The sequence below is a fragment of the Mus caroli genome, unplaced genomic scaffold (genome assembly GCF_978045245.1).
Source record: "Mus caroli unplaced genomic scaffold, Mus_caroli_1 scaffold_3, whole genome shotgun sequence".
NCBI lineage: Eukaryota > Metazoa > Chordata > Mammalia > Rodentia > Muridae > Mus > Mus caroli.
This window is the reverse complement of record NW_028227258.1, coordinates 135,543,075-135,569,599: the sequence shown is the minus strand read 5'-3', so window position 1 is coordinate 135,569,599 and position 26,525 is coordinate 135,543,075. Positions and strand designations below refer to the sequence as shown.

Sequence of the window (26,525 nt, the reverse complement as noted above, 5' to 3'; positions counted from 1 at the left end):
ATTCTGTCTTCATTAATTTTAGAGTATTAAAGGAAACTCACACATAGCAGGTGCATTCAGAGAGAAGGCTGGGGAGGGGCCGTAGCTCCCAGATGGTGGGCGGAGCCTGGAGGCACGTGGTCTGCTAAATGGGCGGGGCCACGTGGCTGGTCGTTTTTTTTTTTTTTTTTTTTTTTTTTTTTTTTTTTTTTTTTTTTTTTTTTTTTTACTCCTAAGAGCTCTCTGAAGCTCCACAGCAGGTTGGCCTGGGATTGGGACCGTTGGCACGACAGATGCTGTAGGTGGTAGTCACTCGGCTCATCTGACCCTAAACCACACAGGTAGGAAGAGGCTGCTATACCCTAAGAACAAAGCAGTTGGCAGGTTTGTTGTAGGAAAAAGGGGGGATGTCGAGGAAGCTTAAATAGCGACAAGAAGTTAGATCTGCTCCCTACCCTCTCACGCAGGAACGGGGGAATGAAGAAATATTGTTCATGAACAATCCTTCCTTCTGTAAGCAGTTAGAAGATAGGTTCAAAACTGATGTCGCCTTTAGGAACCCTTAGCCTTGCCAAACAGGATATAGGCTCTTTCTGTTTTCATCCCACTGAGATGAGAAAAGCTAAGGCCTATTCAATTTCATGAGTCCGAGAGTTTTTTCTATTTTCATTTTCCTTTATCCTAACTGCTATTCCTTAGTGACCAATATGGATTGAGAACATCTGGCCCTATAGGAGCTGATAGCTGCCACGCTCTGGGTTTTATCATTTGTGGTTCAGACTTTGTTATTCTGTGAGCGACATTACTATGAACTAAAGATATCACCTGCATGCCTGGCTTGATTATTCTGCATGTAACCTTAGCACTTGGGAGAATGAACCAAGAGAATTATCAGGGTTTGAGGTCAGCCTGAGAACACTCATGTAGTGAGTTCTGAACCAGCCTGAAACAGAGTGAAACAAGGTAGATATATGGATAGATATATAGATAGATAAAGTGGACAGATGGACACACACACACTGTATAATTGTATGAAGGTCAATCGAAGCCAGTGGTTCCCAAACTTCCTAATACTGGGACCCTTTAATACAGTTCCTCATGTAGTGGTGACCCCTCACACACATACAATAAGAAATAATAAATTACTTTTGTTGCCACTCCATACCTGTAAATTTTCTACTGTTATGAACTGTACTGTAAATACCAGATATGCACAGTATCTGATATGTGACCCCTGTGAAAGGGTTGCTTAAATCTCAAAAGGTCTGAGACCCACACGTTGAGAACTGCTTATCTAAGCAGAAGCCATGACATCTTTTTATCCTGATGTGCCCTGCACAAAACATTACTGATTAGACTGAGTGAATGAACACCTATCACAGAAAGCTTTCATTCAAAGGTGGTTCAGCCTTAGCAGTGAAAAACAACTTTAAATCCTCATTTAATAAAATTTACATCTCATATTCTCTACCAATAAAATATTTATAGGCACCAGTAAAGGTCTCTTTTTGAAACACTAGGAGAGTGCTTGTCATTTTAGTAAAGCCACTAATTTGAAGTGCTTGAAAAACGTCACATGGGCTGATAAATAATTTTGTATGGCCCCTTTTGATTTAATGTTATACATACTGAAGGGCTAAAGTGAGCTTTAATGTCACACACTCCCTCGAGAACTTGGATGCAGGAGGCGCTCTTTTTCTGGTGTACTGACACAAAACTGCTTTCTGCCACCACGGGGTTTTTCAGTTTTTCTTCACCTGTGACAGAGGCTCAAGTATTCCTGTAAGGAAAAAAATCAAAGCTAGGAGAAAGCCCAAGAAGTAAGAGAGAGGTCGGAGCACTTCAGCCTGCCTAGCTGTGGTTCTGTCATTGCGAGAGACCATGTCATTACCCTGGCATGCCTGGCACACAATGAGCACGCTGAAAGGCTGCAGCTGATATGGGAAAGAGGGATACAGCTGGAAGCAAGGCTGTTGTTGCCTTGTCTCCCAGGCACACAGATTAAAAGTATCCAAAGCACTCTGAAAGTGCGCAGGTCTGCCTAACTTCACCCGTTGCCATGGTGAGCAACACAAACGTAATCAAGATTGAACTGAGACGTTGTTTTGTTCCACAAGTGAACTTTCCACTGAAGTATGTATCCCGTATTGTTCAGTCTGTTATTCATCTGTGTTATTATAACCAAATGGCAAATTCTTCCCATCTGGTCATTTTCAAAGAGATTTTAAAAGCCATTCAAGAGGGAAAAAAGATGATTTTTTTTTTCTTACCCACAGTTAATGATAAGAGTCACACTTGAGGTGGTAGCTTCAAAATGGTGGGTTACCCAAGCCCTAGTGAGTGACCTCAGCCCATGAGTACATAGATTGCACTAATAAGACAGTGTATTCTAACAAAAAAGAAGGCACAGTGTTGGGAGGGAGATGTGTTGTAGCATAACCAAGGGAGAGGCACAGAGAGGTGACTGGTGGTGGGTATGATCAAGATCTGTTGAACACATGTATTTCATTTTAAAAGTAAATTTATTAAAAGGAACAGAAGGGATGGTTTGTGGGCTGTCCTTCTGAATGGGGAGAGCAGCACCTTACAGTGATTCAAACCTAGAAGGGAGACACCAAGGAATCACAAAGCATGAGGCCGGTGACCTTGAAATGACCTCCGGGTCTCAACTCACTGCAAGACAATGTTTTCCTAATTAAGGTGTAGTGTTCAATGCCATCTCCAGTTTACATAGAATTCAACGATGGACTGGTATTTCTTTTCTTCTCATTATTCTTTTATGTGACACGTCAGTTCAGAACAGATGACGAGGCACCCCAACAGTGGAATGTCCGGGTAGGAAAAGTGATCAAACACCATATGCACAAGGGTTTTAAAGCCCTTTGCATCCGGGAGCCCAGAATATTGTCTCTCAACGAGTCTAGGATATATTGAGTCATCTCCTTGGAAAGTACCATTGAAGTTGTAACATTTTGCACCCATAAACAGCCTTGCTGAATTTTTTCAAGGATGTTGTAAAATAAAATATTATAGCAGTCTGGCTTAAAGATGGCCAGAAGAGAGACCCTAACTTATCATAGCTCTGGCTAAATTTCAAAGTACACATGATAAATGAGCCTGAGCCATCTGTCCAGTGTGAGGAACATTCCCTAATTGTCTAATTTTTTAAAGGAATGGCTGAGCAATAATAACACAAATAATAAAATAACAATCATGATAAAACAACAGGCAACATTTATTAGGTGCTTACTGTTATCAGATAACCCTCTTCTGTTCTCACAGGTGAGGCCGAGGCTGCCCTTAACTTCTTTTGTAAATGAGAATGCTGACATACACACAGACTGTCTCTTTACAGCATTGTTCCACCTTCTCTGTATGACGGGGCTGTTGTAAAACGGCCTGGAAGCGGGGCAAAGGCATGGGTCTGCCTCCCCACCTTTGAGAGCTTCTAGGGCTTGGCTGGTTGTATTACTTGGCACAATATAGGTCTGTGTGAAGCTGTGTACGTCTGTCCTGTAATGTGTAGGACTGACAGAGTTGAACCACTTGTTTCACAATTTGGGCAGGCTCAGAAGGAGCTTGAGCTGACATGACTCAGGAGAAGTGTTAGAATGTGTCCCTTTCTCCTTAATTGGGAGATGCTGAAGCTGAAGTCGCTACTACAATCTAGAATTGCATGACGAGTGGAAAATTGATATGGTTTTAAGTGGGCCATTTAAAACAAGATGCTTCAGGGAGATGAGCAGTACAGTCACTGAATAGAAATCAGAGTTCCTGATTTCAATTCCTTCCCGGGGGGCCGCTTAGTTGTTCCATCGTGTTTGTTTGGATTAACTTAAGTTGTACACACATGTCTCAGAGTAAGCACTGGTATATACAATCTAAATTCAAGATTAATTTCTTTCTACAAGAAGAAATGTACTCCCTCCCCCCTCTCTCCCCTCTTCCCCTCCACTTCCTCCCCACCTCAGTGTGTTTGAATATACCACATTGAAAATATTCACCTGGCATGTCCTCAGACACCTTTAGCTTATTCCCCATGAGGATAAAAGCTGTACAGGGCAGTTTCAAAGTTCCTGGCACTGAACACAGGCCTGAGTCTCTGCTAGAATAGCTTACCGTAGGAAATTCCGCATTGTGAGTGTGCATCCGATTTCCCATGCATGACTGGTCTGATGCTCACCCACCACTTCTCACTTAAACTCCTATTAGGCAGCACTCGGGCGGAAGAATCCAACACGGTCTTTAAAGACCACTTAAGAGACAGCCAGAGAAGGCATTGTATTGTCATCTGCTCAAAAAAAATTTTTAAAAAAGCGTTATTAACTTGTTAGAAATCCACGTGATTTTGTTAATATGGAGTCATCTGCAAAACTACTATATAATGACTACATCACAGGCCTGTTGAACAGACATTTGGAAACTTGAACATAAAGTGTAGAAAATAAGAACCAGAATAATCCAGTGAGTTCTATGTAGGCTCACAGGGAGAAACACAGAGATCATGAGTCTCTCAGCTAAGCCAAGGCTTGCTTAAAGGCTCATGGAAGTTTAGGTCTTTTTGGTAATCCCTCATCGATTATATTCACCAGAGTCTTTAGCAGCCACATAGTCAGACTTTACAGGAGCCTACTACTAGATTGAGTACAGGGATGTGTGCGTTAGAGTTGACACCATTTCAGTCCCACAGACTCTGTACAGAAGTCTTATACATAGTCCAGACAGGTTCTGTTTTGTTTTGTTTTGTTTTGACCAGTTCTTTGCGTATAAAAACAGAAGTTTAGGCTCCCACAGGAGTGTTAGCATTGGCAGTTAGCACTTCCTCTCTCCTTTCTCTCTTGTCCTGTGTGGGTCTTCATGCTATGACAATTGTCTGTTGCCACAGAATTTGGGTGACCAGAACCAGTGAATACCTTCTCGGTCCCAGGGCTTTGGTTGACCTTTCAATTATGAGTTCCATTTCTCTCCAACCTTACTTCTTCTTGGCCCTCTTTTCCTTCCTCCAGATTTTCAGAGTCATGCTGTGCTATCAGGAACAAAGGGATGGATTTGGGGGAAGAAGGGAGAAGCGAAAAGTCACTCCAGGTCCTGTTTCATCTCTGTCTCAGGGCGTGACAGCACTGCTGGTATCTAGGGCAGGAGAGGACAACAGAGGCAGACAACTGATTTTATATCAAAATACATTGGGCAGACTCTGGAGGCCCCATTTATGTTGTGCTGGAATTGGAGAGAGGTACTGATAAAACTTTAAAATTGCAGAGAATGGGGTCAAAATGGGGTCAGAGAGATGACTCACAGGTAAGAACACTGGCTCTTCTGGCAGGGGACCCAAGTTCAATTCCCAGCACCACATGACAGCTCAAAACTGTCTAAAACCACAGTTCCAGCATCTCCTATGCCAGGGTTAGGCTCTGTGAACCCTAAGTATAGGGCAGCACACAGGCATAAATGCAGGCAACACACACACCCACACATGCACACACACACACACACACACACTGCCACTGCCACTGCCACTTCACTTGGTAGTAGTTAATAAGTCTGAAGTCCAAGTTCTGTTTTTTTCTTCAGTTCTATTTTTCTTCTCAAGTGGCCATTATTTTCTTCCTTCTCAGTACACTGGGGAGGAGAAGCCCTGTCACTGCCAGATGGTGAGGAGTCTTTGGGCCTTGTCCTCTCTGGTCCTTACTGGATTCATTATGACGCCCACCTTTCTAACTTTGCATAATGACTGGTGCTGACGCCCACCTTTCTAACTTTGCATAATGACTGGTGCTGATAGAGAAATGGTTGCTCCCTTACCTTTAGGTTCCAAACCTTCAACCTGACATGGCTGACCACTTGCTAATGTAAACTTTTAAACAGCACGTAATAGACTCTGTAATATCCATAAACTAAAAGGATTTCCAAATTTGTGATACCAGTTTATGTTCGCAGCTGCTGTGTGAATGATCTAGTTACACTGTAATCTTGCTAAATCAACCAATGTCTATCATTTTAATTATAACCATTGAGATGGATTTGTTGTGGTTATAGGTCTCTAATTTCAATTTGGATATCCTGTGTTGATTAATGAAACCGATAACCTTTCTATACATTTACTGGTCTTTTGGGGGTTCCCCTTTTGGCATTCTTATTAATATTTGGGGATCATTCCACACTGGGTCATCTGCCCCTTTGATGATGGTCTGTAGGAATTCTTTGCATATGCTAGGTATGAGCCCATGTCAAGCACATGTGTTAAAGATACTTTCCCTGGTCTGTGAACTGCCCTTTCATTTTCCAATAGTGAGTTTTGATAAACACGAATCATTATAGGCTCTGTGTCTCTTATCTAAAAACACAGAATTTTATTTTTCAGTTTGTAATACTTACACAGAAGATATACATATATTCATAGCTAACCACTGGAGGATTTCAAGCTTGCACGTGTATCACATTGTTGCACGTGTCTTTAAGTGTATAGTCTTTTTAGGGTCTTTACATCTTGACATCTTACTGTCACATGAGGAATTTTCCACTTATGACATCTTGTCAACCCTCCTTAAGTTTCAGAATATGGAGCATTTTAGGCTGCAGAATATGGATTTTCAGATTAGAGGTGCTCGGTTCATACTCATGGTATCACTGGGTTTGTTGTGTTTCGGTGCTGCCTAAAAAGCCCTTTCTTACCCTAGCCATGAAAATACTTCACTGTCTTCTAAAGATGTGAATTGTCTTTTTACTTATAGTTTTCCAATACATTTACTGTTGCTTTTTTGTGTAATTTTTATGTAAATTTGAAGTCAAAATTCACTTTTTCTCTGTTTTCCCTAAGGCTAGAACCACTTACTTTAAACATCACAATCCTGCCAGGGCACCTCATCACAAATGAAGTGACCATTTATGTATAAACCTATTTCTGGGCTTTGTTCTGTCTGGATGGTGGGACTGTTTATCCTTGCATCAAAGACTGCCCTAATTACCACCACAGGATTCATGCCAGCTCCTGGACTCTGGCTGTTTTAAGTTGTCTGGATTTATTTATTGTTTTTCAAGATTAACAGGGCAGTTCTTGGCCTTCTATATAGAAAATGTAAATTTTAAATTTGCTGCCTCTGCTCATGAGTGAGACATAACCAGCTCTGGTAAACATTTCAGATGCACTTGAAAAAAATGTATATTGGATTATTCTTTGATGTAAACTTCTAGGTGTTAAGTCAGGTTTGTGCCTTGTTTAGCCTAGAGCTCCCCACCCTAACCTAGCCCTTTCTCTTTATTTTCCCCTTTCTTCCTCCTCCATGCAATTGAAGAACATGCATTATACTTCCCACTATGATTGGAAACTTGTCAATTTCTCCCTTTTTCAAAATGTTGGCTTTGTGTATTTTAAAGCCATGGTATTAATAGTACTTATTTAAAGCAGTGATTTCCCCCATCCCCTTGGCTCATCCTCATCTCAAAGTCAAGCATTGAATGCCCAATAAGGTAAAGTCAGGAGCAGACTCCAAACACATCTACAATAAAGTCTTGTTATGCCTCCCACCTAGCATGAGATACTCTGGTGCACTTGTGACTGTCTGCACAAGTTCTACCCTGCTTTAGGCCCATTATCTTCCTGCCATGTGGGCTAGAGGAAGTCACAAGGCCCAATCCCTGGCTGAGGATTTATACAGAGTTCAAGGCTGATGAGGAGGGCCAGGCATTTTCTGTAGTTGGGTAGCCATTTTAAAACTGTCTACACTCCTGCATAGAACCTTCACTCAACCTCCTTTAAGTATTCTAATAAAACTCATTTAGTTGCCAATAAATAAATAAACATACCATAAAAGCAGAATGGGGGAGGCTAGTTGGGAACAGGAAATAGATCAGCAGGGTGGGAGAGAAATAGAGCATGAGAGATGAGAGAAGGTAATAAACGTGCCTCCCACAAAGCCTGAAAACTGAGTTCCATCCCAGAGACCCTCAGGATAGAAGAAAAAAACTGACTCCTAAAAGTTGTTCTCTGACCTCTGCAAGCACTGTGTGGGACACGTGTGTGATCATACACACACACACACTAAATAAATAGCTTTAAAAATTTATAATTAAAGAGAAGGTAGTAGAGTGAATATGATCAAAATATAGATTATATATGAAAACATGATAATGCAGTCAGTCAATCAAGTGTATGCTAATACTTTTTATATAATTAAATAATAAATAAATAGGTGTTGCTAATTACTAACCAGGTAGAGAGACAGCTGGGGGGACTGCAGCATTTTTAGACAGAAAGAAACAGGAACCTTGAATGTTAAAAGATTTCATTCAAGACCAAGGTTCGTGCTTCCTACGAGAAGGTGGAGTTGTCATGGGAACTCCCTGGAATGGAGTTTACTTGCCCTGAAATCAGAAGAGTGGCTTGGCTGCAGTGATGTTCACAAAGAGGACACATATCCTCTGATGAACCATGAGAGTCCTCACTCCAGAGGACGATGGTGCCTGGACTGGCTGTTAGTGGGAAGAGAGCAGAAGAAAAAGGCCATCTTCTTCTCGCAGCTTTGTGGGGTTTCTCCCACCCTGCAAGAGCAGAGCTAATTTTCAGCCAGCTGGAATCATTGAAATGGAGCCTGCAGAGTTCAGTTCCAATATCAGAATACAGGGGGAGTGTGGGTTTGGAGCTGGCAGACAGTAAGTTAGAAACTGGCATACCTTCTCTGCTTCCAGTTAAGCCACGTGCCTCGCTGTCTGCTCTGATATTAATAGAGCCATCCCCTTGTCGTTGTTGAGGGTTGTGTGCTCTGCCCTTCTCTGTGTCTTTGTTTTCTACTTTTCTGTACTTCTATTTAAGGCATATGTCTCATACACAGAATATAGTTAGGAACCGTATTTTTCTTCCAAAATAACAGTCTTAGACTTAATTAAAATATTTAGTACTTTTAAATGGAAAATTTATCACTGAAATATTTCAGTTGATACCTACCATCTCTAGTTTTTATTTGGTCCCTTTGTTTCTTGTCATTTATCATAGCAGATACATTGAGTGATCTCTCTATTTATTGGGTGTGTGCCTTATGCTCATTTTTCAGTTTGGAGTTTGAGACAGGATCTTATACAGCTCAGACTCACCTGCACTCCACGACCTTGGACTGCAGGTCACTCGCCTCCATGGCACTACTGCATAGGCATGTGCCACCATTGTGGTTTATGTGTTCAGTGGGTACTGAGGCTAGGGCCAACATCTCTGTGTATGCTACCCTCATACACTCTCAACTTAGCCATATACCCAACTCAAGCTGCTACACATTTTGGTCATTTCATGGTGTTTACTCTATAAAATTACAATACAATCCTGTTATTTATTACATTCTAAATCAAATAATTAATTTTAACAGATCTTTACAAACTTTCAAATCAAAGAATACTTTCGCTCCATTCCCCTTTCCCATGTTTTGTATCATGTTAATTGTTATTTTATCATACATACATTTGAAACCTCAAAGACATGTTTCTTCTGTTTTCACATTATGAATAGTTTCATTTGCTTTTTAGCAATTTCATATTTTTATGAAGTCTATCTTGATCATATCCACTCCAGCTCTCTCCTCCCATCCCACTAACACTCAACACATTCCTCTCACATTCACGTTCTTTCATGTCCTCATATTTGTAATGACCCACTAAGGCCAATCAGTGCGGTTCTCAAATGGATGGACGGACAGTCACCTAACAGAGATAGGAAAACCTACCAGAAGCTATATTCCTAAAGAAAAATGAAGTCAGCCTATAGCAGCCACCAACTGTCAATAGCTCTCAATCTAGGTAAGGCCTCATGAGTTCGTCCCACACCTACATTGAAATATTTACCAAGCTGATTTTACACAGATTTTGGGCAAATACCCATAACTGCTGTGAGTTGATGTCCAGACAGACTTTCTCAGAAGCACTCCCTGGGCTCTGGCTCTTTAAATTATTTTCAGCCTCTCTCCCACGATGTTCCCTGAGCCTTGGGGTAGGGATAGGGGGTTGTTACAGATGTCATATTTAAGGTCAAGCACTCAAACTTATTCTAAGCACTATGAACATTTTTAAATGGGCATTAGCCACCACCCACTGCAAAATGGAAACTTCTCTGACTGAGCTTAGGAACAGCACTCATCTGTAGACATGAATATTCAAAGTCAGTTTGATAACCTGTTCATTTAGCAAGACTGGGCTCTTGCTAAGGTCCATGTCCTCCCCAGCCATGGGCTTCACCTCCTTTACAGTGCCAGATGTGAATCATCTCCCGTGGAGTAGGGGTCCAATGCAATGTAATGCTGTTTGTAACCTCAATAGCAGTCAAGCCACTGTTGGAACCATAGGCTAGCATTACCTGCTGGTTGTGTGGGAGGACGCAGGGCAAGCCCCTGGTAAGACCATGGAGGACTTTCTCTCCAAAAAGCCTGCTTAACACCTTAAGAGTACCTTCATAGCACTCTGAAAGCTAGAGAGCAGGAAAGAAGTTTCCAGGTCAATTGCAGTATGATTTCTTGAAGCAACATTTCTGTCATATTGCTTAACCTGGTCAATCAGCTGTTGTTATAAACACTGTACGTGTATATACACTATATGTGTATTTTCACGCAGTTATCTTTTATTATCTTTCATTGACTCCCATAATTCCTTTGTGCTTCTCCTGTTTCATTCTTCTTTCCTTGTGTGGCTCCAAAAGTACTTTCTCTAACATTCTTTCTAATAGTTTCCATTATCTTATTTCTCTGTTTAAATTCACATATTTCCTGGATTGTTTCTTTGAATTTACTAATCCTATGTTCTGGTACATTTGATTTATATTCCAATTTATTTAGTGAGTTAATTTCAGAGAATTCATTTTTCTCTATTTTTTTTTTGGATTGGATATTTTCTTTATTTACACTTCAAATGGTTTTCCCTTTCCAGGTCTCCCCTTCAGAAACCTCCATCCCATTCCCCCTGCCTCTATGAGGGTGCACCCACTCCCACACTCCCATCCCCCTTACCTAGTATTCCCCTACATGGGGGCATTGAACACCCTCAGGCCCAAGGGCCTCGCCTCACACTGATGTCCAACAAGGTCATCATCTGCCACATATGTGGCCAGGGTCATGGGTCACTCCATGTGTATTCTTTGGTTGGTGGTTCAGTCCCCAGGAGCTCTGGGGTGGGGAGGGGGTCTGGCCTGTTGACACTGTTGCTCTCTCCATGGGACTGCAAATCCCCTCAGCTCCTTCCGTCCCTTCTCCAACTCCTCTATTGGAGACCCCTGAGCTCAGTCCATTGGTTGACTGTGAGCTTCCACCTCTGTATTTGTCAGGCTCTGGCAGAGCCTCTCAGGAAACAGATATATTAGGCTGCCATCAGCAAGCACTTGCCGACATCCACAATAATGTCCTGGTCTGGTGGCCACATAATGGGATAGATTCCGAGGTGGGGGAGTCTCTGGATGGCCTTTCTTTTAGTCTCTGCTCCACACTTTATCTCCATATTTACTCCTGTGAGTATTTTGTTCACCCTTCTAAATACCCAATTTTTGGGCTAATATCCACTTATCAGTGAGTACATGCCATGTTTGTTCCTTTGGAGAAGGTCAATGAGGTGCTGAGAAGAAGGTATATTCTTTTGATTTAGGATGGAATGTTTTATAGATATCTATCTGTTAAATCCATTTGGTCCATAACTTCTGTTAGTTTCACTGTGTCTCTGTTTAGTTTCTGTTTTCGTTGATGAAAGTGGAGTGTTGAAGTCTCCCACTATTATTGTGTGAGATTTAGTGTGTGCTTTGAGCTTTAGTAAAGTTTCTTTTTCAAATGTGAGTACCTTTTCATTTGGAGCATAGATATTCAGAATTGAGAGTTCTTGGTAGATTTTTCCTTTGATGAGTATGGAGTGTCCTTCCTTATCTTTTTGATGACTTGGTTGAAAGTCAATTTTATCTGATATTAGAATAGCTGCTCCAGCTTGTTTCTTGGGACCATTTGCTTGGAAAATTGTTTTCCAGCCCTTTACTCTGAGGTAGTGAGGTAGTATTTGTCTTTGACACTGATGTATGGTTCCTGTATGCAGCAAAATGTTGGGTCCTGTTTATAGACCCAGTCTGTTAGTCTATTTCTTTTTATTGAGGAATTGAGTCCATTGATGTTAAGAGATATTAAGGAAAAGTGATTGTTGCTTCCTGTTATTTTTTATGTATTTTTTATATTTGTGTGACTGTCTTCTTTGGGGTGTAGTTTCACTCCTTGTGCTGGTGTTTTCCATGTACTATCCTTTGTAGGGCTTGATTTGTAGAAAGATTGTGTAAACTTCATTTTGTCATGATATATCTTGGTTTCTCCATCTATGGTGATTGAGAGTTTTGCTGGTATAGTTGTCTGGGCTGGCATTTGTGTTCTCTTAGTGTCTGTATAAGATCTTTCTAGGATCTTAGCTTTCATAGTCTCTGGTGAGAAGTCTGGTGTAATTCTGATAGGTCTGCCTTTATATATTACTTGACCTTTTCCCTTACTGCTTTTAATATTCTTTCTTTGTTTTGTGCATTTTGTGTTTTGACTATTATGTGACTGGAGGAATTTCTTTTCTGCTCCAATTTTTGTGGAGTTCTGTAGTCTTCTTGTATGTTTATGTGCATCTCTTTCTTTAGGCTAGGGATGTTTTCTTCTATAACTTTGTTGAAGATATTTACTGGCCCTTTAAGTTGGAAATTTTCACTCTTTTCAATACCTATTATCCTTAGGTTTGGTCTTCTCATTGTGTCCTGGATTTCCTGGATGTTTGGGTTAGGAGCTTTTTGCATTTTGTGTTTTCTTTGACTGTTGTGTCAATGTTTTTTTGGTATCTTCTGTCCCTGAGATTCTCTTTTCCATGTCTTGTATTCTGTTGGTGATGCCTACATATATGACTCTTAATCTCTTCTCTAGATTTTTCTATCTCCTGGGTTGTCTCCCTTTTTGGTTTCTTTATTGTTTCTATTTCCATTTTCAAGTCCTGGATGGTTTTGTTCAGTTCCTTCACCTGTTTGTTTGTATGTTCCTGTAATTCTTTAGGGGATTTTTGTGTTTCCTCTTTAAGGGCTGCTACCTGTTTACCTGTGTTCTGTTGCATTTCTTTAAGGGAGTTATTTATGTCTTTCTTAAATTTCTCTATCATCATCATGAGATGTGATTTTAAATCAGAGTCTTGCTTTTCTGGTGTGTTAGAGTATCCAGGCTCCCTGTAATGGGAGAACTGGGTTCTGATGATGCCAAGTAACCTTGGTTTCTGGTGCTTGTGTTCTTGTCCTTGCCTTTTACCATCTAGTTATCTCTGCTGTTAGCTGGTCCTGCTGTCTCTGTCTGTGTCTTGTCCCTTCTGCAAGCTTCTGTGTCAATAGTCCTGGAAGACCAGTTCTCTCTGGGAGGAATTTGGGTATGGAGAGCTGTGGTACAGGGTCAGCTCTGGGGTGCAGACAGAAACCAGAATGATCTTGTACCCAGCTTTCCTTGGTTCCTGTGTCCTGAGGGTTCCAGCTGGGTCCCTCAGAACAGAAGTGGTGGTCTTCCCTGGGCTCACAGACTTTTCCACACTTCTGGGAGGCTAGCTCTCTCCCATCACTATTTGGGTATCCATTTCTGAGTTCTAGAATTTTCATTTAATCTTTCTTTTCATAAATTCCAGTAATCTCTGCTAACAGTCTTTATAATCAATCTCTTTCTCTCATCCTGAATATATTAGTTATTTAAAATTCCTTAGCTAGTTTTAATATCTTTTTCACTCATGAGTATATCTCTGCTATCTACACATTCTTTTGTTTTTCATTGTGGGATTACAAAGATATTTTACATAATTAATATTTTCTATTATTACTGAAGATTGTGTTTGGGAAATAAGCAATGATACACATGGTCCAATTCACTACATATCTTTATATAATATCTATAATGGATTAACTATTTACTAATTACATGGCATAGTGATCTACTAGATCAATGTAGATGACACACAAGATCTAATTGAAACTTGAATTTGCTATGCAGACCTAGTTTTCAATTCCACCTGCTTCTTCCTCCCATTTGCTGGTGGCTTAAAGGTGTGCCATCATGCCTAGCTCTTTTAAACATTTTAAACAGTTGTTCTAGTTAACTTCTTCATTACTTTGACAAAACACTGAAAGTAACTTGGGTAGGAAAAACTTTATCTGGCTTATGGCTTATAGTTCATCACAAAGGGGAAAGAAGGCAGGGACTCTAGGCAGGAGCTGGAGCAAACCATGCTCACTGACTTGCTTCCTATGGCTTGATCAGCTACCTGTTTTATACAGCCCAGGACCACATGTTCAGATGTAGACCACCCAGAGTAGGCAGGCCCTTCCACATCCACCATTAATCAAGGAAATGCTCCACGGTTATTCCCACAAGCTAATTTGATGGAATCCATTTGTCAACTGGGGTTCCCTCTTCCCAGATGACTCTAGATTGTGTCTTTGACTAGAAAGAAGAAAAGAAAGAAAGAAAGAAAGAAAGAAAGAAAGAAAGAAAGAAAGAAAGAAAAGAAAGAAGACATTAGTGCAACAGTACGATGATTCAGAGTTTTAAATACTTGTACATATCTTAAATTCCCAGCAATATGGGAATGATTGAATAAAATATATGTAATACCATCCTTTATACCATATATATATATATATATATATATATATATATATATATATATATATATATATCTTTGTTCCCATGTTGAGGTGAATATAGCCCTGGAGAGGGCATGCCCCTGGTGCATCAGGTTCTTGAGATTTACATCTGAAGGTCTGTCATTGCTCAATATCATTTCTCCATATCTTTGTCTCACAAGGTTATCAAAACATCTTGGTGCCTTTAAGAAGTTTCCACTGTAGACCACTGCTCAATGTAGCACTCACAACTGACAGACTTAATTTATAAAACAGCTCTGTGCCTGGTGGACTTGACCTCCTACACTCTCCGTATTTACCATGAGCTCTGGTGATTTTATGATCACCACTGGTGCACCTGCCAAAAAAATGTCAGGGCATCATCCTCATCCCCATGACTACAACTGTCCAATCGCCCCAGGGTTAAAATGGCCACAAAGATTTCTTGCAAGGATATTTATGTTTTATTGCTTAATATGATCCATTGACAGTCATTGTTTCTGTATGTATATTCTCACAAACTTACCTCTTATTACCTTCCATTCCTTCCCATAATTCTTTGCTGAGGGAGTTGTACACCCATCCTTTCTCACTACTTCCTAGCTGTCCAGTGCACTCCTCTAATGAGGTAGGTTTTTATTCTGGTGTTCTATTAGTTCATAGTAGGAATTTCAAGCCACTGTCCTGCTTTACCCATAAGCAGCACATTGTGTCACAGAATGGTTTGAGTGACATTTTTCAGGTTCAGATTGATGATTGCCATTTATCAAAACTTTGTTTCCAACCAGTTCTTTGACTTCATGGCTCTCTTTTGCTTAAAGCAATGGGAAAATGTTAGTGGGTGATTAATATCTAGCCTGATTTCAAATATTTCTCCTCATTAAATATAAACAAAACAGTATTCAAAAAAATGAAAAAAATATTTCCAAAATTATTTATCTATCTCCTCTGTCTTAATTCCAAAGTTGATTTCTTCCAGATACAACTTCCTCCACAATGAAATCACAAGTTCTACCAAAGATTCTGAAGAAATATTTTAAATATCTTCCTTAAAAACTACATACATAGTAAATATATATTTGTAAATATACAGAATTGCTTTTTGTCTAGACAAATATTTACAAATTCCAAATGCTGTTTGAAATTATTTTATCTTCAGTAAAAACACCAAAGTCAAAGTTTGGTCAAAGAATCAGGTGCAGCATGGAGAGGGAGGTGGTCTTCAGACACTACCTCTTTCACTCCAGACCCTGTGGTAAGCGTCATACAGAATTGTGTGATTCATTCTTTTTCAGATTCTATTTTTAAAACTTTTTCCAGCAGTGTCTCGAGTGTTAAAAATGGGCTTTATTCTATAAACTCTTTTTTTATTGTACTCTTTTTCTCATGTGTGTGTCTGTGTAGTGTGCATGAATGCATGTATGTATATCTGTACAAAAAAGGGTACATGTATGTGTGTTACACATGCATATATGGGCTCATGCATATATATGCATATGTCTATATGTGTGCATGAATCTATTTACACATGCATATGGAGGCCTCACCGTTGAAAGATCTTCCTTAATTCTCCTGTTTACTCAGACTGGATCTTTCAACTGAACCTGAATTCCCTGATGCAGTTTTGCTAGCCAACTCTCTATGGGGAGCAGGTGTCTCTTATCTTCCCAGCTCTGGGATTTAAGGTGGGTTGCCATGCCACCAGGCATTTACCAGGATCCTGTGGATGCAAATTCCTGTTATGGTTATTACACAGTCCTCTAACTTTTAACAGGAAGGACACTTTTATACTTAAGTTTAATGTATTGTAAAATACTGTAATGACAAAATGAAAAAAATTTTATAGAAAATTTTTAGGAAAATTATTTCTATTTTTATTCTATATTCCTACCACATTCCACAGACAGTTTACTGAGGTTTCTAGCATCAAGTTCAACATCAGGAGATAATCAAATAGAGGCAGTCTCATAACCATATTCAAGTTTTAATAAATATATGAGGATATATATATATAGTGAATATATATGTATATTCACAGATTCATTTTCTTATTTAATGATCATAGGATCTGTGGTTAAAGATATGATGCCACTGGCAAATAGGCCAGTTGTCTTTGTAGCAGCTGCCTTCCTGTGTTCTGCATGCTGTATTTACCACCATGGTTAGCTGCTCTCTGTAAAGAATGGGCCATGTTCTAGGTGGTACATTTGGTCCTTGCCACACTGTTTTGTCATTCCTTTCTTCATCTCTATAAGAAGAGAATTAGTACTATAAGAAATGAAGTAGTATTCATTTTTTTAATAAGGAAGCCAAGTTCTTTCAAAATTAAATCACTTGAGAAAAATTCTTCAGTAAATAAAAGATTGGGTAAAGATTGGAAGTCATCTTGAAACTCAGATTCCTCTCCATTGCTTCTTTGATCATTGAAATTGGAAGAGTGTTCCATGAAAGATACTGTGTGCATCTAATAGTTAACTCACACTCTTCAAAACTGCAATGCCACCCAAGACAAACAAAGGCTGATGAACTGTTCTAAAGCAGCGATTCTCAGCCCGTGGTTCAAAATCCCTTTGAGGATCTCACAGCAGTTATCCTGCGTATGAGAAATTTATATTAAAATTCATAACAAGAACAAAATTATAGTTATGAAGCAGCAATGAAATAATTCTATGGTTGGGGCTCACCCCAGCATGAGGAACTGTATTAAAGGGTCAGAGCATTAGGACGGTCAAGAGCCACTGCTCTACAGTGAAAGGGACAAAGAGTTATGACAGTCTCATTCACTATATCTTTCTAGACCGGATCTTTTACAAAAGGAAAAATAAGCAATAAAACTACTTTCCCGAGACAACTGAAAAATGCAGCCAGTGACTGTAGATTCAGCTACAGTGCTGTATTGCTGTTACTGCCTCTGAATTTCATAGTCATGTGTGTTATAACAGAGAAGGAAAGGAAACCTGCAGTCAAGTATTATAGGGTAATGGGGCATGATGCAAGCAATGTATTGGCAAACAGACTGGAAAAATAAATAATGTGAATATGTGAATATGCATGTGTGGGATTGTATATGCACACACATCAGATGTAAAGGAAGGAATATGTCCAAAATACTTAAAATTTCCAGATGCACATAAAGGGTAAGTTTGAGTTTTTGACATTACCTCACAACTTTTCTGTTATCGAAACAGAAACTTTTCTGAAATCTAAAGTCATTTCAAAGAAAAAAATTAAGGTGGATTTCCCACCTCTGGATACACTAAACTTTAATACGAATTTAAGAACAAACCAGTATCTGTTTTTGTAGCTCTTTGAATATTTTTCTTTTGAAATCAACATATAATTACCTCAGATTTTTGTTGCTCCAACCACTCCCATGGACACCTCCCTTCTCACATTCATGACCTCTTTGTCTTTAGTTTTTGCTGTCTGTGTGTTTGGGGAGGGGGGTCGTGTTGCATGTGTGTGTGTGTGTGTGTGTGTGTGTGTGTGTCTGTATCTGTGTGTGTATGTGTTAGGAGGAAGTACACCGAGCTATGACACCTGTAAACAACAGCAACCATCATTGCACAATAATCTTAAAGGTGCAATAGCAGTTTGCAGATCTTGTTTGTAGTAAATAGATCTCTAATAGGACTTGAAGTCTGCTCAACAACAGGAAATTACACTTGGTTCTAGAAACCTAGACAGCTACCAGGGGCTAGTGGGATATTGTAACTTGGATCTTTAATAAACCTTTTCTTTCTTAACCTGCAGAATTCTTAACAGAATTGTAAATATTTATCTTTATACCCACAGATAAGTATTGCTCTCACCCATCATTAAAGAAGCTTTTCTTTGTAATACATAAAAGATAATTGCAGAAAACCACAACTTACTAAAACACATAAGAGAACAAATGTCTGTATAGTGCCCAACCCCAATTGATATATATGTGATGCAGGTCCTGCACCTAAGGCTCAGGGGAGTCCTCAGAAGATGGGGCAGAAAGATTGTGTCAAGAGAACAGGAGGCATGCTATGAGACTGAGTCTACTAAAAATGTTAAGTAAGTTATGCCAATGAAGTCTCACCAACATGGCTGCCTAAACATGGGCAGAGCATGGAAGACACCAATAAGCATGCTAGCATCGAAGAGCTAAATCTCACAAGGCCTTAAGTCCATACAAGCAACTCTATGCAATGTTGGGAGGCAGAGAGAGAAAGAAATAGTCTTCCCTGGGAACGAGTTAAAATATTTAAAATCTTCATTCGTGCTTTGTGTTCATTGCCTCAGTTAGTTAGCATCTGTAAACAAAAGGCTTAGGAACAGCTCTTGTGACAACTGTTTGATTTTTATATGGTGGTGGGAGGCAGTGGAGTAAAGGAGAAAATGACTTAAGAACTCTAAAATGTGGTTATGGCCTGCTTCACTGTGTGGTGGTCAACAGAACACTTCACCTGCCAAAGATTCCATTTCCAAAACAGAGGAATTGGAGTGTGCTGGAAACTCTTTGCATCATCTATTCTTTCTGGAAATTTAAGAAACAAAATGTAAAAGTCTAGGAAATAAGAACTTTACCAGCAGAATTAAATAATTGACCAAACTTGGAGTAAAGTTGTTTCCTTACATAGTCACTGAGTATATTAGCTCTTTTAAAGGACAGAAGCTGATCATTTTTCTAGATGGAGTGGGGAGGGTGGGACTGAGAGCAAAGCTCTGAAGAGACACTCCAAACCAGATTCAGACTTTGTCTCAGAATACTCTTGACCTTGGCAGGCTGACTCTGTTTGTTCCAGGAAAAATTGTAGGAAATGGGCTCTGGATTATACTGAGATGTGACTTCTTCAAGGCTCCCGTTCCTGCCACACAAATGACATAATCACATTAGAGTAAGAACTATCTAGAAGGACCGTTGTATTCTTACAACCACCTCTTAGTAATAACAGCAAATTGTACTATTAATTCTTTTCCAAACAGAACTGATTATGCTGAGGGTTTCAGCTATGCATGAGCTGTTCTTTGTGTGAACCAAGAATCAAAGAAATTATTTACTTTCCAGCAAAGACTAAAATAAAAGCTGATTGGGTGGGGCAGGTACTTCACAAATTTTGGTGATTTAGAGTAACAAACAGACAACCAAATTAAGTATAAGAACGTGTAGGGAAGAATCAAAGTGTCTGAGTGCCGGGAGAAGCATTCAAAGTGAAGGTACTTTATAAATGGATAGCTTACACTTAGGTCATTCCAGCTAAGCTGTAAAGTATTAAGTTAGCTGTGTTTGAGTTGGATAGCAACAGCAAAAGAAAGTAGACCTCCCTTGAATTGTGCAATAAAGTCAGAGACCATTAGATAGTCATCTAGCCAACAACCACTGTGTATCTTTTATCTCAGACACCTTCTGAGTTTATAGCAGGAATGATATAAATTACTAAATGGTATTGGGATAAGAAGTCCTGAGATTAAAATGGATATATGACTGGAAGCTGTACAGGTCATCAAAGGAGTCTTTCTGGAAAAGAGGTGTTTAAGCTAGGCTCTGAATAAAGTTGGTGATAAAAGACCCGAAAGTCTTTAAACCTAGTCCTCAGGAGGAAGAGGCAGAGACAGAGAGGCAGGGAGGCAGGGAGGCAGGGAGGCAGGGAGGCAGGGAGGCAGGGAGGCAGGGAGGCAGGGAGGAGGCAGGGAGGAGGCAGGGAGGAGGCAGGGAGGAGGCAGGGAGGAGGCAGGGAGGCAGGGAGGAGGCAGGGAGGAGGCAGGGAGGAGGCAGGGAGGAGGCAGGGAGGAGGCAGGGAGGAGGCAGGGAGGCAGGGAGGCAGGGAGGGAGGAGGCAGGGAGGAGGCAGGGAGGCAGGGAGGCAGAGGCAGGTATGTTTCTGTAGGTTCGAGGCGAACATGGTCTAGAGAGTGAGTCCTAGGACAGCCAGGGCTATATAGAAAAACCCTATTCCTCAGGCCATAGACTACAGACTGTGTGAAGTTGAAATAAGCTTGTTTAACCAAGTTGGGTATAGCCAGCAGAAATGAGGGGCTGAAGGTCTTCATAGGAGATAGGGATAGTGGGGGTGGTGTTCTGTTGTAGGTGTTATGGGCATTTGTGGAAGAGTTTTCAGTAAATGTAAGATAGGATGTGGTAGTAGAATAGGGGAGGATGTGGTTGTCATCCAAAAGAACAACTGTGCCTTCTGTGTGAGGAAGCAGTGGCAATAATTTAGATGGAAGATGATGGGACTTTCAGAACATCAATAGTGGATAGGGTGGAGGCAATAAGACCAATGACCAATGCTAGGATGGGTACTGAAGGAAAGGAAAGGATAAATGAAAGATTAAAGATAATTTGTAGTTTTCTGCTGAACAGTTGAGTGGATTTGTGTGGCATATTCTTGGAAGGAAGAATAAAAATTAAGATTTTAGACTGGGCATTGTTAATTTTGAGATTCATATTAAACAAACTGAATGAAGATTTCAGATTAGTAGTTGAGTGGACAATTGGGCAGTTCAAGGAGCATTATGACACTAGGAAACAGGAGTGTTTGGACTGGACAAGGTCATCTAAGGCCCTAACACTCACTGGGGAAAGGAGTACCCCTGCTGTAGAGCAAGAGCCAGCAGCCCAAGAGGCTGTGAATGAATCACTGGCAAGTGAGGCAGAGGAGAACTAAATGATCATGCCACCTGTGTAGATAAAAAGACTGTTCCACCAAAGACAAGACTTGTCCATTGTGAAGACGGCTATCTAGAGCTGCAGTCAAAGCAAGCCTACTGGTCCCTGGGTTTGAAACATGAAAGTGATTGCTGATCTGTAACAGGAGTCCTAGCAGAGGGCCCCAAAGCGGGAAAATGGTGAAGAGAATATGAGTTGGAAGAGACATCATATATGTAGAACTACTTCTGTTCTTGACATATGATGGCAGCAGGTAGCCCTCTGGAGTCTAGAAGGTTTTTAGTCAATCTTCCCATAAGGTCTGCTTAATTGGCATAGACATTAGCAGAACTAGTCTGATGCCAAAAGAATGACATCCTGACCAAAAGCAACTTGGGGAACAAAGGGTTTATTTGGCTTACTTATCTCAAATCACAGTCCATTGAGGGAAGCCAAGGCAGGAACTCAATAGGGGAGGGAACCAGGAGGCAGGAGTTAAAGCAGAGGCCATGGAGGAAGGCTGCTTACTGACTTGATCTTTGAGGCTTGCTCAGCCTGCTTTCTTGATAGAATCCAGGGCCACCAGCTCAGGTGTGTCATCACTTACAATGAGCAGGGCCCTCCCACATCAAACCACTAATTAAGAAAATGTCCTATGGACTTTCCTGCTTGCAGCCTGATCTTAGGGAGGCATCTTCTCTATGGAGATTTCCTTATCGCAGACGACTTTATCTTGTGTCACGTTGACATGAAACTAGCCAGTCTCCTGCTGATGGTAAGAGCATAGTCCTTGACAGGAGGAAGAGACAGAATCCTCTGAGGTAGTCTCAGGCCCCCGCAAGGAGCTGTTTGTGGAATTGCTAAGCCTCTTCTGTCATAAGTGTTGTTCTGTAAAACATCCCCATCTGATGCTTCCATGACACTTACAGTTCTAAAAGTAATGTTAAAGCAAGTTGCATAGTTCCTCTTAGGACATGCCATCAATGAATAATAAACCTAGAGTTCAAACTGTTCTGCAACTCCAATTTGAACACTCTCTCCTTTACATAACACCACCGTGAGTAGCCCTCTCAGATAAAGGTGCACAGTGGACTGGTTCCGAGAAGCACAGTTGCTTTGATGAATTATTCCCAAAGTCTCTGCAATCTATTCATGTAGAATTTTTATGTTCACATTATTTTTTCTTTATTTAATGACTTCTGGAATACAATGGGTCCATAATATTTACAACTAAAAATCTTTTAAAACCCTTAAAAATCTATTAATTCTTTCTTAACAAAATTGGTTCCTATACTTGAGTTAACCATAAAATTGGGCTTATCTCACCATTGTAAAGGGAGTCTCACCCAATAAGACAGCAATAATGTTAGGAACCTGGTTATAAAATTTATAAAAGAAAACATTTTTAATGTAGGGAAAGTAAATATCTGAGCACAGCACCCAGGGTCAAGTGCAGAGAGGAGTATTTTCATATGATCCTAAAGTTGTGCAATCTGGTATCTACGGCCCTAAGGTGAAGTCTCAGATATGGCCAGTTCCCTTGATTACCTTATACTTCTTCAACATCATGGTTTCTCTTTCTCACCATTATGGTTTTCATCTTTTGTTATTAGCCCAGTTGTGCTAATAACATCTATACAAAGATGTTGTGAGGGGGAAAGGTTTTATGTAGTGATATATATAACCTTACCAACTGGGAGCAGCACTGCTATTAGTATTTTACATATCTTCATCTGTGGGATGCTTTACTTATTTCTTAAATATGTACTATGACCCAAATCCACCACTGCCATCGAGTAGTAGTTCACCATGCCTTACAATATTACTTGGATAAAAAGAAGAATTTTGGGAATGGGGACATTGCCTTTCTCTTCTCCAGAACTCGTTTCCAAACACCTGTGTTCTTGGAGAAGCAAGCCTGATATTGCTGTCTTAGCAATCAGCCACACCCTCTCTCTGAAAACAAGTGTGCACCAAGGGCCTGCTGTGTTCTAGGCTCTGAAGGAACCTAGGAATCCACATACGAAATAGATTGGGATGCATTTCAGTCCCTTGCAGTTCAGTCAAGTAAAGGAATCTCCTCTGAAGGGAGGTGTTTATCTGTACATCTCCACTTCCCATCCTCCAGTGCTGCCTTCTCCTAGCTGCAAATACCAGCATGCTGAGATCTGGTCAACCTTAGTCTCTCCTGGTCCACCCAGCCCAGCATCCTGGTCATGGTTTAAGGGCTTTAGTACCTGACTATTAGACAGAAGGACTATTTTGTAGAATGTTTTTAAAAATAACAACATGTACTGGTAGACTAACAAGCAAGGTGTTTTTCCTCATAATGTCTCTCTGGTTACATTTAACAGCAAGTTAAAATTAGATCTTTTTTTTTTTAAAGAAAGAAAACCATAGCAACTATGATGTTGAGTGTTTCAGAGAGCACATTTTTAAGGATTCTCTTCTTCTGAATTGCCCAGGTTTGAGCTGCCTGTTTCAGAAAAAAAAAAAAATCTAATCATTTGTTTTACTAATAACCATGTAAACTACCAATTGCATCTAAGAGGTAATAGAAAGCCAGATGTACAACAGAAAACTTGTCAGTATGCTTAAAGTAAAAAAAAATAACAATAATAAATAAATAACTGTTGAAAATGTAAAACGGTTAGCCGATAGAAATGATTGAGTACTGATCCCTCTTCATTCCCTGCAGCTGTGTTTATTATAAGCCCCCAGCGATGACTCAAAGGTTTCTGATCATCATTTGCTAGAGATCTTCTTTATCTGTGCCACCGTGTGGATATGAGAAAATCGGTTCTACTACCATGCTGCCTTGTAAATTAAAGAAGAAGCATTTTATAGAATGCCACCTACAAATCCTTTTGACATGATGGTCGACAAAGAGTTTTCTCTTAAAGGATTTTGTATTGAAGTAAAGATTAAAATGTAGCCTTGGGAACACTGACTAACTCCATGTTAATCAACCTGACTACTAAAAAAAAAGTTGAAGAGGTTGATAGTTTAAATCTAGTTCTTACATGACTCATTTGAACAACTGAGAAGAAAATGTACCTCACCCGGGATGAGATTAAAACCAAGCAAAACAAAAATCCATCAGAACTTCACAGAATCAACTCTTTTCTGAAGAGTTTTTGCTTTACTGTCAGAAAAGAGAAAAATCCTCTTCTAGCTGATCCTGATACCAGATACTCAGGAGGCTGAGGCAGGAGTGTGGCACATTCAAACTCTATTTGACCTACAAAGTGAATTTAAGATGAGCCTTGGAAACTTAGTAAATCTGTCTTGACAAGAAAGAAAAAGGAAGGCAGGGAGGGAGCCAGGGAGGAAGAAATCATGAAATTGGTAGATAAATAGATGAAACAAGGTAATGTAGAGCCAGAAAGAGAAATGTTGCATGTTATCTGAGGCTCTTGGCTTTAAATCCTCAGATGTGAGTACATGCCCTGAATGAACTGCAGGAGCCAGGAAAGAGAAATGGGACAAGTGCCAAGACAGGGGCATTTCAGAGCAGTAGAGAGGGGGATAGAAGGGTACAGGTGATCTGATCAGCTCTAATATCAGGAGTTTGCTGTGAGATGTCTCCTAACAATGTCAAAAGCTACACCCATAAAGTCTCACCAACATGTGCTGAACAAGCACAACAATAGAGATGCCGAAGTGAACAAGGGGGAGACCACAAGCCTCCATCCCAACACAGATTGCTGCAGGCAACTAAGGAAGGCTGAAAGTAAAGAAATAGTCTTCCCCAGGAAAGAGCATACCAATTGGTTATCTGATACCAAATTATCAGCCCTAAAAACATGCATGCAAGTATTCAGACTGCACAGCTTGTATTTATGTATTTTGGAATATATGTGTATGTAACAACAAGTAATGAAGGAAGAGGTGATGAATTTGAAAGGGAACAAGGAGGGCTATATGGAAGGCTTTGGAGGAAGGAAAAAGAAGGAAGAAACCATATAATATATTTTCAAAAAACAAGAAAGAACTAAGAAACCAAGTACAGGGGTATGCTGACAGTGTCACTCTCTGGTAGAACTGACTGCATTGAGTCCACTTGATTTGTTCCCCAGGTCTTAACAAAAATTTCATGGGAGAGACTTTCTCCTGCACACAGTATTCCATTGTTGTAGTAGTTCTTTGTCTAGTTCGAGGCCTCCTGGGCTCCCACACTCCATCATCCACATCAGGGTGTCTATTGTTGTCCTAGCCCAGCTCATGCATGGGCAGTGTTGGTGGAATACTATGGGTGTAGCCTCTGACATTGCTAGGAGACACAGCCTCACAGCAAACCCTCTGGTCTTCCAGCTCTTAAACTCTCTCCACCTCCTCTTTTGCAGTGCTCAAAGTAACCATGAATTTGAAAGAGAGCAAGGAAGGATGTATAAAAGGGAGGAAGGAGAGGCAGGGGGAAATGTAGCAATTATATTATAATCTCAAAATATAAAAGAATCTGTTTTTAGATTCCAGCTTTATTTTCTCTAACTGCATGTAACTTAGTCTTTGTTTTACAGCATATGTTTTGACCTACATTTTTTGAACAGCTTTATGCAGAACCCTGAGCTCATGTCTGGATCAGTAGGGGATGAGTCTGCTTTTAGACAGCTGCTTGGAAGAAGTCAATCATGCACATGTAACTGGTCTGTTTGGAGAAGACAGAGATGGGCAGTTCTTGTCTAGGAATTGCAGTTTGGTTTAGGACAAGTAAATGAGGTGGGAACAAGATGAGAACATTTCAGCAGACGGACTGAGAATGAGCATCGTTTGGAATTAACAGAGCTGCTTCTCTTGAGTTCATGGGGTGGGAAGTAAGGGCAGAGTGCAAGGCTGGTCGGGGATGCACAACCCTCCCCTGCAGGTTTGTGACGGCTGGAAACGCTGAGCGCCTCCATAGCTCTTTTGTTGAGCAGCACAGCTTTCATAAGGAGCATATTCTACCTCTGAAATTAAAGTAATGTGACCAGTTGCCACCTCTGTGAAACAGGTTGGTTAGGGCCTGCTCCTCTTTCAGACTGTCAATTTAAGGACACATATTGATATTCAGGGCAGTGTTCTGTGTTGAGGCATAGGGACTTAAATCTGTTGTTTCTTGGACAAATTTGGGATAACTGATCTTTCAGATGCCTGAACATTAAAAGTTTGTTCATCTGTTCAGCATCTCTTAATGTCCTATGAGCACCCACCCTGTCTGCTTTCTCCCACTGCATTACTACTGTTTATACAAGTCTGTTGGAGGATTCTAAATGGTAATTTCTCTAGAAAGGCTTAAGAGTTGCTATAGAGCACTCTAGAGTTCCTCTCT

At 40.3% G+C, this 26,525-nt stretch overlaps 1 protein-coding gene across 2 annotated transcripts in view; it reads left to right on the top strand.

Moving 5' to 3' along the window:
* The first annotated feature begins 201 nt into the window (after positions 1 to 201).
* Positions 202 to 26,525, top strand: part of Spata16 (spermatogenesis associated 16) — a 344,381-nt gene continuing 318,057 nt past the window's right edge. For both annotated transcript variants that reach the window (XM_085835355.1, XM_021158236.2), the window contains exon 1: positions 202 to 320. The gene's annotated coding sequence lies outside the window, so the exon portion shown is untranslated. The remainder of the gene's footprint in view (positions 321 to 26,525) is intronic.